Source organism: Rissa tridactyla, chromosome 21 (assembly GCF_028500815.1).
Source record: "Rissa tridactyla isolate bRisTri1 chromosome 21, bRisTri1.patW.cur.20221130, whole genome shotgun sequence".
NCBI classification, from domain to species: Eukaryota; Metazoa; Chordata; class Aves; order Charadriiformes; family Laridae; genus Rissa; species Rissa tridactyla.
In genome coordinates this window covers 4,904,233-4,917,346 of record NC_071486.1, presented here as the reverse complement: position 1 = coordinate 4,917,346, position 13,114 = coordinate 4,904,233, and the positions used below count along the sequence as shown (strand labels likewise).

At 48.4% G+C, this 13,114-nt stretch overlaps 1 protein-coding gene across 6 annotated transcripts in view; it reads left to right on the top strand.

Moving 5' to 3' along the window:
• The first annotated feature begins 2,137 nt into the window (after nucleotides 1-2,137).
• Nucleotides 2,138-13,114, top strand: part of SLC45A3 (solute carrier family 45 member 3) — a 28,303-nt gene continuing 17,326 nt past the window's right edge. Inside the window, exons 1-4 of one of the 6 annotated variants that reach the window (XM_054181053.1) lie at nucleotides 2,138-2,155; nucleotides 2,627-2,740; nucleotides 3,990-4,153; nucleotides 4,240-4,349. The gene's annotated coding sequence lies outside the window, so the exon portion shown is untranslated. Of the gene's footprint in view, nucleotides 2,156-2,517; nucleotides 2,741-3,733; nucleotides 3,811-3,989; nucleotides 4,154-4,239; nucleotides 4,350-12,633; nucleotides 13,091-13,114 lie in introns of those variants that run through there. The other 5 variants (XM_054181050.1, XM_054181052.1, XM_054181055.1 and 2 more) reach the window with 5 other exon arrangements.

Below are 13,114 nucleotides of genomic sequence, written 5' to 3'. Positions count from 1 at the left end.
CTTCAGCAAAATGATCAGGTTCTTTTATAAGTCCAGGACTGGATCTACTGAAACATTAGTATAAAAAATGTCAGGCTCTTACTGCCGTGCTTAGGTACCCAAGTATATGGTCTAAATTTTCAGAGTTGCTGATCCCACAAAAGATCCCACTGGGCCCTTGACAAAGTGTTTCTGGGAACTAAGTGTGAGATCCTCAGTAGCTGTCAGCAAGGAGCCCTGCAGCAGGAAAATGTATAATGTGCTCTGAAACCCTTGGTTGCTTGGTGGATGAGTTACAGGAACACGTAAGGCAGCTCAGGAAACGTCTAGTCTTTCCACGCTCCTGTCTTCCTCAGTTGTGCGGAGTCGTTGTCTGGCAGATGTGGGATGTGTAAAGCTGTAGTGGAAGGAAGGAGGACCTGAGCAGGGAGGAGTGGAAGTTCCACCAGTGCGTGGCTGTATTTTCCTTCCTGTGGTGACATGTGCCACCTTTTCCCCAGTGACGTTTATGAAATGACTGTGGAAGGCCTCAGCTCAGGCCCTGTAGGCAAGAACCGGTGTGTTGGAAACTGGCACTCCAACTCTGCGTAGGTGCAAGAGCTGATGAGAGGGAGCGCAGGGGAAAAGCTGCCCTTAGAGCTGCCCCTGCTCTGTTGGGGACCATGGAATTCAAATTTGTGTTTGCTCACAGCTCTGCAAGGGCTGTCCCTGATGGGCTGCACCTTAATCTCTCTTACGTATGTCTCTGGCTGTAGCTTCCAGTGCTTATTCCTCCAGAGGGGAGTAATTTTTGTTCATTTTTTGTTTTCATAGAATCACAGAATGGTTAGAGTTGGAAGGGGCCTTGAAGCCCACCCAGTGCCACCCCCTGCCCTGGGCAGGGACAACTCCCACCAGCCCAGGTTGCTCCAAGCCCCGTCCAACCTGGCCTTGAACCCCTCCAGGGATGGGGCAGCCACAGCTTCTCTGGACAACCTGGGCCAGGGGCTCACCGCCCTCACAGCAAACAATGTCTTCCTCAGATCTAACCTAAATTTCCCCTCTTTCGGTGTAAAACCGTTACCCCTCGTCCTATCATTTTTTTCTTTATCTATGCAGGACTAGCACCTTGCTGTCAGCTTAGAAAAAAGCATGGCCTCGTCCCAAAGAATTTAACCATCATGAGCAGGAGGCAGTAAATGAAAGCAGTGGCATTGTGGAGACGAAGGGGGAAAGTTGTGCAAAGAAAAAACACTTAGAAGAGCTCAGGGTTCCCTCTGTGCCCCTCGTACCAGCAGCTAGTACACGACATGGCAGTTCAGCACAGAGCCAGTCCTGTACAGCAGAAGCCAGGCGAGATGAAGGTGTGCTTTAAGCGAAGTGTGGAAATTCCTCACTGAAGAGGGAGGAACTAGGAGCCACGTTTACCCGCAGCTAGAACCCTCGAATGCTTTCCATGGAGGGGCAGAGCGGCTGGCTGGAATTTGAAGAGATTATTGCAATAAAGATACGTCGCACCAACTGGAGCCTTTATCATCAAGTTGCCAAATGCTTGTCAGAGTGCGTAAATATTGTTATCGCTGCTTTATTAAAGGGAAAAAGAGATGAGAGATGGGAAGGCTGAAATACTGCAGTAGCACCTAACTTTTTTATAGTGCCTCAATGGAAGGGAAGTTTTTCAGGCCTGCTGGTCATATGCGCTAGGAATTTAAGCAAAACATGAATGAATTTGGTGTAGCAGAATATCTGTTGTCCTAATCTGCTCTGCTGTGACTGGGAATCTCATCTTCCATTAGGCCGTAGTTAATCACACTTTCTGTCTGGTAAATCTAGAAAATGTGATCTGCCCGTTAGCAAAGTCAGTTCCCCTGTCTCTGGTCTCGGCCACCACTTCTGACTCTCCGTCTCCAGGAGGTATTGGCTCTTTTCTACAGGTACGTAACCATAACAAGCCAAGACTCTCTATGACCTGCCCTGTCTCCTGTAGTTAGTAGAGATGATAACGTGGAGCTGCTCCTCTTCTCTCGACTCACAAAGCTTCGCGGAACTCCCAGCCTGTTGAAACGGTGCCAGCGCGCTGTGGCGTTCAGTGAAACGAGCAGAGCCTCCTCTCGGTGACGGTCCAGAAGCATCCACCGCCACAGCCTGTAATTTCTTTTTGAAAACCGTCTGCTTGTGCCTGAACCACGATCGCACAGTGAGTCAGAGCTAGAGCTGGGAATAGAAGATGGGAAGCTGGAGTTCATGTTGTTGGTCTCATCACTGAGCCCTGCGATGCTGAGCTCCTCGGGCTCGGGGTAGGCACAGCATTTGGGAATGCACCGAGGGAGAGTCAGACGCTGCAGTGCAAAAGGGGGAAAAAAATAAAAGCAGCACTAATAGTTATTTAATTGCTTGTGAACTTCCCCGACTAGAAAACAGGGGCAAGTTCTCCCCGCCCAAATTTGGACTCTGGCACTTTACCAAGTTAAGTCATAGCAAAGCTCTTCAGCGATTTTTATTGGGTTTGCTGGGGGTTTTTTGTGGGTTCCTAGCTGCATCTGGAGTGCCAAAAAACTTTTTGCAGGAAACAGCAGTGTCATTTCTCCTTGTCAGCCACCCCAATGAGTGAGTTCTCATCAGTTCAAGTGACAACAAATGCAGGTGCTTCTCTGCTTTTTCCATGTAGGGTGAGTCCTTTCAGCAAACTTTGGGAGGGAACAGCTGCTCGCAGTGAAAACAAGACGATCCTGCTGATCCAAGCTGAAATGTGACATGGAAATGGGATTTTTGACCTTGAGAGGTACAAAGTTGCTCAAAGGAGGGACTCTATGAAGGTTAAAAATAACTAGATCTTTATAATGCTTCTGCAACTAGTAGAGCTGGATGAATACATTGCAAAACAGAGAGCCAAATCTTTAAATAGTACAAACTAGCACAAGGCTTTTGATGACCAATCAGCTGAAGAACTGGCCCAAGCATTTGCAAACATTAATTTAAGAACAGCTGGTTTTGTCAACTGCATTCTTCTCTCATTTTTCCGATCCTCTGCTCATGAGTGTTCACACACACACACACAAAAAAAAAGATATTTGTTGATGCAGATGTTTAAGGAAAGCTGTTCGTTCTAAGGGTTCTCATCTTGAGGGCTGTTATGTATGAATAAGAGCATTCATTTTTCCTCGACTCATGGTTCTGTTTCGCTATAGTGAGACAAGTTAGATACCGATAGAATGCCTAGATCTCTGTATAGGCATATGTATTCTGTGGCTCTCTCTCCCTCCTGTGCACACACACGCCATGTGATTTTAAGCAGTCATCTACCATGAATAATGTCCAGGGGCCAGGTCACAAGCTTCCCATCGCATGGAATCCATTTGCATACAATCCAAGCAATTACAAGTAATGAATAGATTAGTAAAACCAAACAAAACAAGAAACTATTCATATTGTGGGCAATTCCTGGGCAGAAAGAAGGGAGGAAAAGAGGGGGGGAAAAAGAAAGTGTTTTGTTTTGTTTTTTCTTTTTTTAAAAAATGCTAGTTATTTGCGTGGACCGGTTGAATGAGTGACCCCCGCGGCCGATGGCAGCGGGGCTGGCGGCGGGCGCCCGGCGGAGCGGGGCCGGGCGGGCGAGGGGCTGCTCTCCCCGGCGGGGACGTGGTGAGGGGGGGGCGGCCCGGGGCGGCGGAGCCCCCCCGTTCCGCCCCGCTCCGCCCGCGGCAGCGCATGCTCCCTGCCGGGCCCCAACCTGCCCATTTAAACGGCGGCGGAGGCGCGGGCGCCGCAGCGGGGCCGGGCGGCGGGCTGAGCCCCGGGCGGCGGGCTGAGCCCCGGGCGGCGGGCTGAGCCCCGGGCGGCGCCGCCGCCGAGGTAGGGCCGGAGCCGGGGCCGGGGGGGCGTGCGGGGGTCCGCGCCCCGCTGGAGCGGGGATGCCGAGCCGCAGCGGGCGGGGATGCGGCCGCCAGAGGCGGGAGCGGGTCCCCCTCTGGCGGGCCGGGGGGAGCCGCCGGGGGGGTTCTGGGGGGTCAGAGCAGCACTTGTACTTGCAGACGGGAAGAGAGCGCTCCTCCGCCGCGTCCCGGCCGGGGACGATCGGACCAGGCAGTTGCAGACTCATCTTTGGTCCCGCTGATGCTCCTGGCGACCCATCGCCGGCTGTGGGAAAACAACAAAATCCAGCGGCGCATCAGGGAGCGGAGCCGGACGGCGGCAGGTAGGTGATGAGCTGTGCTCCACCTCCTCAGCCCTCCTCATCCGCGGATGTGCCATGAGTTTTCTCCGTGCTCTTCCTTGTTACAGAGGCATTTGCTGTGACCAAGTTCATTTTAAAGATTGTTGAACAGGAAAAGAGTTTGGGAAGCGTGAGGTGACCGTGAACTTCCAGAAATCCCGAAGACTTGTGGGGACAGGTCAGTGAATCCTTAGAATCAAAGGAAGCCAGCACTTGACAAAAGGAAGTTTTCATTGCACCTAATTGTAGGCTCTGCTGAGATCTGCTGCCAGGTTAGCCTGTCTTCTCCCCTTCAGCTGTAGCGGGAGCTCGAGGAGGCTGTCTTCTTAAAAACAGTACCTAAATGTCATAATGTGGGTATTCCGTTGATTACTGACTTTGGCAGGACTGGAGACTTTGGTGATAAAATGCCTTAGTTGTTTATAGTAAACATAAACTAAAAGGCTAATTTGTCTTCCTGTGGGTGACAGCTTTAGGAGGAAGAGAAAAGCACAAGAATAAACTAATACTTTGACACTGGTGACGGCCAGACTTGGCCAGACATTTGATTTTCTTGCTTATGTTTTTTAAAAAAATAATTGGAAGGGAAGTGTATTAGGAACAGCTTTCCTGGTCCTCATCTAGAGACAGAGAAAGCGGCCAGGCTCAAAGCGTATCCCATGCTGGCACTGTTCTAGTTCTAGACGTGGGTTTGAGGGAGCAGGGTTTGTCTGTGCAGCATGAGAGTAACTAGAAATTTATAGAAATAGAACATGAGTAAGAACTTCAAAAGTACCCAAATGACTTGGGCATTGAAGTCATGAAGTCATGCAGGCACTCCTGAAAAACGTGTACCAGCCTTTAAATGTTTTCTGTTATTCGCCCTACCTGCAATTTTCTTTCTTTTTTTTTTTTTAAATGTGTGATGCTACCTGGACTTTCTTGCATCATCCGTAGCTGCTACCCTTCCACTCGGTGGGGAGTGGCTGTGGTGGCGGAGCCAGGAATGCCAGATTCCCAGCCCTGCGCTTGGATTCCAGGCAGTGCCTTAAACTCTGGAACTTATTACTACAAAACATCGTGGAAGCCAAGAGTGCCTGGCTTATGGGATTTGAAAAAAGGATTAGAAATTTGATATGGATAACAAGAATCTCCAGAATTAATAGCAAATTAAATGAGAGCTTTACAAGGGATATAAATCCTGTATTGCAGGGCATAAACCAATCTTAGGATTTAGTAGGAAACTTCTCCTTGTAGGGAGATTTTTCTTGCACTGTCTGCTGGTGGGGATGTTCCCCTGCAGCTTGTTGCATGTGTAGCCTGTGCAGCTCATCTGTGAGAGTGCCTTGTCTTCTTGAAGAGGTTCCAGTTGAAGTACCTGAACCTCAAGGTATTTCCCAACGTGGAGCAGTTGCTATTCCCAACGTGGAGCGGTTGCTAGAAGGCCCCAGCCGCATGGCTTTGTGTGGAAACTGCCTAGAGATAACAGTAACGTTATCTCTGAACAAAGCAGTAATTTTACAGGCTCTGCGATTATCATCTCTGTAATATAATAGAGTAATAGTAGATATTGCAGTGTACTCCGGACAAACTCCACCAGCAGCATCTTTTTGAAGGTGCAGTCAATTTTTGTCAGCAGTGAGGTATGCAATATCCATGGTGTGAGAAGCTGTAATCACTGGACTGATCGCTGAGTTAGAAAATACAGCCTTTGTTCTGCCTTATCTTTGCCACAGTCCCTAGAAAATATGGATGTCTAGCGTAAACTCTTGCTAACCTTTCCTCCAAACTGTTTATTTCGCTGGAGCACTCAAGTCGCAGTGTTTGGGGTGGGGTGGGGGCGGGTTCTTTTTGGTTTTTCCCCCTGAGTTATGCATCTCTGGTCTTTGACTAAAGCCTCCGCATGGAGATGGAGTTTAGGGTGATGGCTGGATGACTGTGCCCGATGGCATTGTGAGTGCATGCCCTTAAAAAAAAAAAAAAAAAGTTTTGTAATGAAGCTAGTAGAAGCTTTGTTCAGAGTATGGACCAAAAAAGCTGGTTCTAAAAGCATTAAATCCACTGTATGATGAAGTGACAGGGCAAAATCTGCTCTTCCAGCCTAACTGCGTGTGTCTCTTTGCAAAGCCTCTTTGGAAATATTAGCCCGTTTGCAGGCTGCCTGCATCACTCTGAAAATCTTAACCCAGAGCCTTTTGTGTTGGATCCACAAGAAGCTCTTGTTTCAAATTACTTCTGAGGAATGTACAAAAGCAAAGGAAGACAAACATCGATGCTCTGTAATGGTAGTCTTGATATTTCTAATCTGCTAGATTATATTAGTCTCAATCTCTGGCTTCCATAGTTTTATACTGATAAAAAACAGTGTGAAAAGTTATGCCGGTGGTGGTTTCCTGACTACTCCCTTTCTAAGGAGTACTGCAGGCAGTGATGTGGCAGAGAACTTCAGCATACTGCTGGGCTTGTGTGTTCTTCCCTGGCCGTGGCTAGCCGTTGGATTGATTCGGGCTGCCTGTTAGGCTGTCAGGTCTGGTACCAGACTGGACCAGTGCTAGGAGCTTGCTTAAATGATAAGAAAAACAGCATAGCAGGCATTGCAAAGTAATTTGCTGGTGGTCTTTTACTCGTTGGCTATATATTCTCGGGCAATTTAAGCATGTCATACACAGCAATGGATATAGCCCTAATGCACTCCTCTGGCTTTAGTCCCTTTGGAGGTTTATACTGCTTCTGTCACAGTGGGACTGTAGAGCTTTGCCGACGAGCTGTAAGTGGTGTGAGTAACATCTGTTTGTTTTTATCCTCCACCTTTCTCTGTGTTGGAGCAGTTCATCCAAGGAGTGTCTTGTTTTGGTAGTTGACTGTTTTGGGTTTTCTTTAATGTGTGTGTTGCTATCTCCTTATCACGGCTTAGGCAACATCAAAGCAAAACACTTGACCCGTTGGGTGAAAGTTGTGGAGGTTTGTGATGGATTCAAGGCTACGAGGGAGCAGAAGCAAAGGGACCAGAGGGATGGGAGGAGAGCAGCGGCTGGTAGTCGTAGGGTAATAGTAGTTGCAAAGCCTTGTACCTCAGGAGAACTAAGCAGCAGACAGCATGGAGAGGAGCATGCAGAAACCAAAAAGAGTTATATCTGGTCAATCTCTTCCATTCACTTCTGCTGTTGCAAATAATTCCATCATGTGATCGTGCTGTGTGGTCTCTGCAGGAGGTGGGGGTCAGTCAGCGTAAGACAGCTACATTTAACTAAAACTAACCCTAGACACCAACCTGTGGAGTCTTGTGATCCTTCAGCTGTCCAGTCGAACTCATGATCGAGGTTGCGCTATGAGTGGAGCAAGGGAGTCATGAGAAGCTTGTGAGCAGCTGTCAGCTATTTTCAATGTTGACTTGATTTCTGAATGCTTAATATCAGACATCAAAACTATCCACGTGAAAACAGCAACCCTAGGGCTCCGCTAAAACAGGGGACAGAGACCCTCACGGAGGAATCCTTGCTTTTACACAACGGGGAAACTTTAAAGCAGTCTCTGCAAGGGTGTCAAGCAATAGATGTGCTCATAGAAGACTGCCTGGATGGTTCTGCATAACATAAAGGAAATCTTGCACTCAGCACAAACAAAAGAATAGGAAGATAGTAAACCAAAGGATTATTTTTGGAGTTCTGTGTCCTGATGCTTGTATTGCTCAGTTAACTAAGACTGACAATATCTTGAATCCAAGTATCCCTTGAAACCTGTTCTATTTCTTGTGCTGCTGTAAGAATCTGAGTCTGATCTTGTATTACAGCACTGCAGAAGTTGCTGATGTGCGTGATAGTTGAACAAGCTATCGAGTTGCTTGTTCAAAAAACATAACTAAGTGGAACTATACAGTTACCATTCTGTTATTGTTATTTGTATGCATGCTGTTCCTTGGAGGTCCTCAAATTTGTGCCCTTCCTCCTTGTTTTCATATCCTAAAATGTCAGTTCTCTTGCAGTTCAAAAATATTTGTTTAACATTTTGCCAGCCTGCATAAGAGGAGAAACAGACCCCCGATATTGTCTGGCAAAATAAGAACTGTAATGTAGGAATGTGGTCCGAATGGCTTCTTTGTCTCAATGCTGGAGGGTGGCTGGAACACACACAGCAATAAGCAGGTGCTTGATTTGCCGCTCTGAACCGTTTTTCTTTCTCCGTGTTACTGAACGTGTACTAAAAGAAGCTGCTGCTAGTCCAGATCTCAAGGACCTGGCCCTGTCTGACATCCCAGGAAACCTTGCTTGAGTAGCACATGAAATCAGCTCTGTTGATTTCAGACAGAACTGACTTCTGGTGACTTGTAGATGAATTCTCATAATTGCCAGGTTTTGAATACTCAGAAGGTGTAAGCATGGCCTCTGGCAGGATAATGAGGTTTATTTGAAAAAAGAAACTTAAAACAATGATGGGCGCTGGGTTTGGTTTGTGAGGTCTAAGACTTTTCCCTTCAATCAAGGGAGCAGATTTTTTTTCCACTTTCATTTTATTGGAAGCTGAAGTTTCTCCATGGTGGTTTGTTTCCAGGAGCTAGGACTTGAAGAAAATTGCAAATATAATCAGTGCAGTGACTCAAATCCATGCAAGTTGTCAGCACTCAATAGGCATTAATGTTCTTGCAGAGCAGGCTAGAGCCAACTTCAGGAATGAAGTTGTGGATAACATCTAAATCTTGCTTTAGATTTATGGGTTAAGACTTTCAGTGAAATGGCACATGCAATAAAATCCATGGATCACACTTTCTTTACCAAACATTCAGAATGATTCCTGCTGGGATGCGACTTCCTACATCAAAGGATCTGAGGTGGTGATCAAACCTCAACTCTAACGCTATTCTGCCATCTCTTCCCAATCACCTGCTTCTAATTTAGGAGCAATGGGTAGAAGTGGGCCTTCAGTTAGGTTCCCAGCGGATGTAAGTGCACTCACTGCACAGAGACAAAAAGCCTCTACTTTGCTCTGGAACCTGCGCGTGAGTTCCCTGCTGGTGATTTTCTGCTTTTTCCATCAGCAATGCTCTGTCTGGAAATGTTGGGTTGTACTCTGCCTCTGGAGAAGCATCTGCCACTGCCCCAGGGTGTTGACGCTGCTCCCTTTCCCCTGCCCAGGGCTGTGATGCCATTTCTGTTGTGAGAGGGTACCCAAAGCCTTTCGGTGATCTGCAAGACCTGAGGTGCGACTGCTGTTGCTGAGTGTCCTCTGTTAGTGCTCTCCCCATGTGATGTACTGGTTGTCGCTGTGATACCTTGGTCCGGATTCTGGAAAAAAAATTCTCCTTTTGCTTAGAGCTGTGCAAACAGAATAAAGGATTGTTCTGGCCGCAGAGAGAGCTTCCTTGTAGGTCTGTGGTGAGAGGCAGTTCATAAACACAAAGAGATGGAGCACAAAGGAACAATGAGATGACAGTGGCTTTCCAAGGCAGCGGTCTGTGCGTACCAGGTACCGGCTCTCTGTGTGACGGGGGAGCTTTGTGCGGGCACTGTTGCTGTTGGACTCCAGAGGTGCGTTTTGGGAATGTTTATGACAAACGGCTCCTGTGTGCGAGGGGCGGTGGGAGCAGCTGGAGCAGTGCTAGAACAAAAGGCTGCTGTGCTACAGCCAAGGCCGACTGAGCAATTAATGGGCCTGGAAGGGTGGCTTTTCATGAGAATTGACTAAAGCTAGGTTTAGGAGAGTGGCTAAATGTAGTCTGGAGAGGGGCTCTGACCATGCATATAAAAAGGAGAGCACAGGGGATAACTGGAGGGAGGGAGGGAAGGGAGGAAGGAAGGATGCTTCCCAGCTATTAAGTCTCCTAGCCCATGGATATTGTTTCAGGGGAAATTCTTGCAACCTCAGTGCTTGAGATCCATCCATCCAGACTGGACAAATCACTGGAGAATGTGCTGTTGGGAGCAGTCCTGCAGCAGCCCCGGGGAAGATGATTCAACAGGGCCTCTTTCATCTTTGATTTCTGTGAACACAGTCCACATTTGTGCTGCCCCCAGATACTCCCATTCATCACTGTCTGTGGCCAATGTTGATAGCAGCGTATAAGCCTTTTGGGCAAGAGCAGGGAATGCTAGCTATCCCCTCTGCTAACAGAAGACTGTAACTGAGGCTAGTTAGCACATGCTGATGCACAGCCAGAACGGCCCGGGACGGTGCTGGTGATAAGCCCTTTCCCGGATCACACTGGGCACAGCCAGCACTGTGCCCGCCCGAGGTGCCCTGGCTGTTTGCCCAAGGCAGCCTAGAGCATGTTGCGGGAATATCAGAGGTCTTTCTGCTTCATTTGTAGCTCGCTGAACTTTGCTCCACTAAATATGGGCAAGAGAGAGCCCAGCGCAGGAAGAAAATCCTGCCTCTGCTCGGAGTCTGAAATGCACAAACTTTCATTTATCCTCTGGCATTACAGAAGACTTTTTCGGCAAGAACTAAGTGACTTTGGCGCTCAGACCACTTTCCTGCCTGTCCTTCTTGATAGATGCAGTCTGTGCCCTGTATCAGAGCAAGAAACACTAACCATGTGCAACAAAAAGCCTCAGCACCCCTGCTCAGAGGGCTCTGCAAAATCCAGGGAGCTTTGAACTTGAACTCCGTGCTTAATTACTAAAAAGCTAAAAATTTAGGGCTGATATTCTTCCCAGGGCTCAAAACAGAAGTTAGGTTCCTGTTTGTAAGGAGAGACAGGGAGAGGAGTGAGGGGGGTGGTAAAAATGCCTTGCTCCATTCACCTCCTATAGAAATGGCAGCTTTGAGCGTTGTCTTTTGACAAGTGTAAAACTCCCTTTCCAGATACACTGTGCTCCTGTGTGTTCTGTGTGAACGGGTACAGCTTAATGTTAAATCCCTGCGTGTTCAGAGTCCGTAACACATTAAACGGATAGTGAGAACAGGGGAAGGATAAGGCTTCTTAAGTTTCCCATAAAGATCTTCCAGTGAAACTTATCTGTCTTAAAAAATAGAATCTGATTGCTTCTTATCTTTGCAATTACCCAGGCGATTTCAGGCAGGAGTAAAATCATAGAATCTCATGTTTTCAGACCCAGGCCTCATGACTGGTCTGTAATGATAAGGAAAAGACTCTCCGCTCCAGCAGCGGTCTGAGGGCCCTCGTTAACACGGAGAAGTCAGTGTGCTGCAGGCAGAAGTCAGAGCTTCTGCAGAGTTTTTGCTACCCCAGGCATGTAAAACTGCTGTTCTTACAAGAAAGACCTTGGGACTCTGATACGTGGTCTTTGACCTTAAAGCACCCCGGAGAAATCCTGTTATTCCCTGCACACGTGCTCTTCACCTGTCCCTTTGGCAGAGGGTGCTGGCCCGTGGCTGGTGTGGCAGAAGGTGCCGTACTGACAGTCTGGTGTATCAGCATGAACTCAACTCCACCGGCCCCTGCAGCCGAGAGGGTGGGCTGGGGACACGGGTGGCTGGAGAGGCAGCCAGCAGGGTGGAAATGGTGACCCTGCCAGAGGGACAGCGATATCTTGCAGCAACTTCCAGCCCAAAGAATTGGGAGAGTTTTGCTGTGTTCTCTCCCACTTTGAATGCTCCCACCGTGGGTGGCTGCCTGTTCCACAGCCGTTCTCGCACCGGCGCTGATACGAGCAGTCGCACGATCTCATCTCAGAGCAGGGGGGTAAAACCCAGCCGTTCCCAGGAGAGCCGTGCGCTGCTGCCCGGCTCGTTTGCCTCTCGTGCACTCAGGGTCTGATGTGACTGATGGGGGTTCTGTACTCACAGCTGTCTTGGGGCTATTCCTCAAGCTGCAAAGGCTCTTTGTCTCATTCAAAGCCATGACCTCATTTTAGAGACAGAAAACAGAGAGGGAGAAACCCACCAACCTGCCAGCAGAGGTCAAAGGGCTTGCTGAGAGATATGTTAGCATCAAACTTCTCCAGCAGGGGCACAAATAACTGGAATTGCAGACCAGAAAATTACCATGAAAAAATGGACTAACTACCATGTGATTACAAAAGAGCCCATTAGTTCTGTGTGCGTCTAGGATTGAAAGTATATTCTTTGAGGAAGAGCATAAGGTCATGCTCCCAAAACTTTAAGCAAAAGGGACTGTATAAGTCTGAGCCTGTTGCTCTCTGAGGACTGCCATGAGTGGAGTTTTAGCTGGTTGCTCTCCTCCCTCTTCCTTGGCACAGACCCTGGCCAATGTGACTTCTGGCAAAATGAGGGAAGGTTGGATTTCAGTTTTAGGTGGCAGCAGCTCCCGCTGGGGTTAAATTTGTCAGACCCCTCACTGCTGCTTTGTAATCAGCCTGTTGAGCTAACGAACACTCCGTCAGCCATCCTGCCGGGGCTTGGCAGTTTGTTTCTGCAGAGCTCCTGGCCACCGCTGGCCCGGCATCCGTAGTTGATGGTCTGGGTTTGCAGCCTCATGTGTTGGTGCCAGCCGTGGCCTTTGCTCTGTCCCCTGGCTTTTGCCAGCGCATCAGAACTGTCCTCCTCACCCCAGGGCTGGTCCTGAGACTCAGCTGGCCCCATGACTGTCACAGCTTTCCAAATAAAGCCAGAGTCATGGGGTAGAAGTCCTAGAGCTGCCTTGGAGGCACAGCGTGCCAGAGGCAGGAGGAGCCGGAGTACAGCGTTGGCTTGCTGAGGAGTCAGACGTCCCGTTACACAGCATTTATGCTTTCGTTGGAAACAAGAAGTTTGAATTTCACTTCCCATTTTCCCAGCCCTGTGAACAGGCATTGCAAAGCAGACACAATAACACAGGTCGGGTTTCTGCCTTCCCATCTCTTCTCTGATGGGGAAATTATTCTCCTTTTACTCAGCACTAGTGATTAAAACTCAGAAGTTTCGTGTCACTGTTTCAGTGCTGAGGTAACCCTTGTAGTGGGATTGCCATGTGTTCTCTGTACATGGTAACAGCCTTCCAACAGAACTGGTTGGCCTTCTCTTTGCCAGTTCCAGTTTGCTGTGGTAAGTGCTTTACTATCCGCTTTC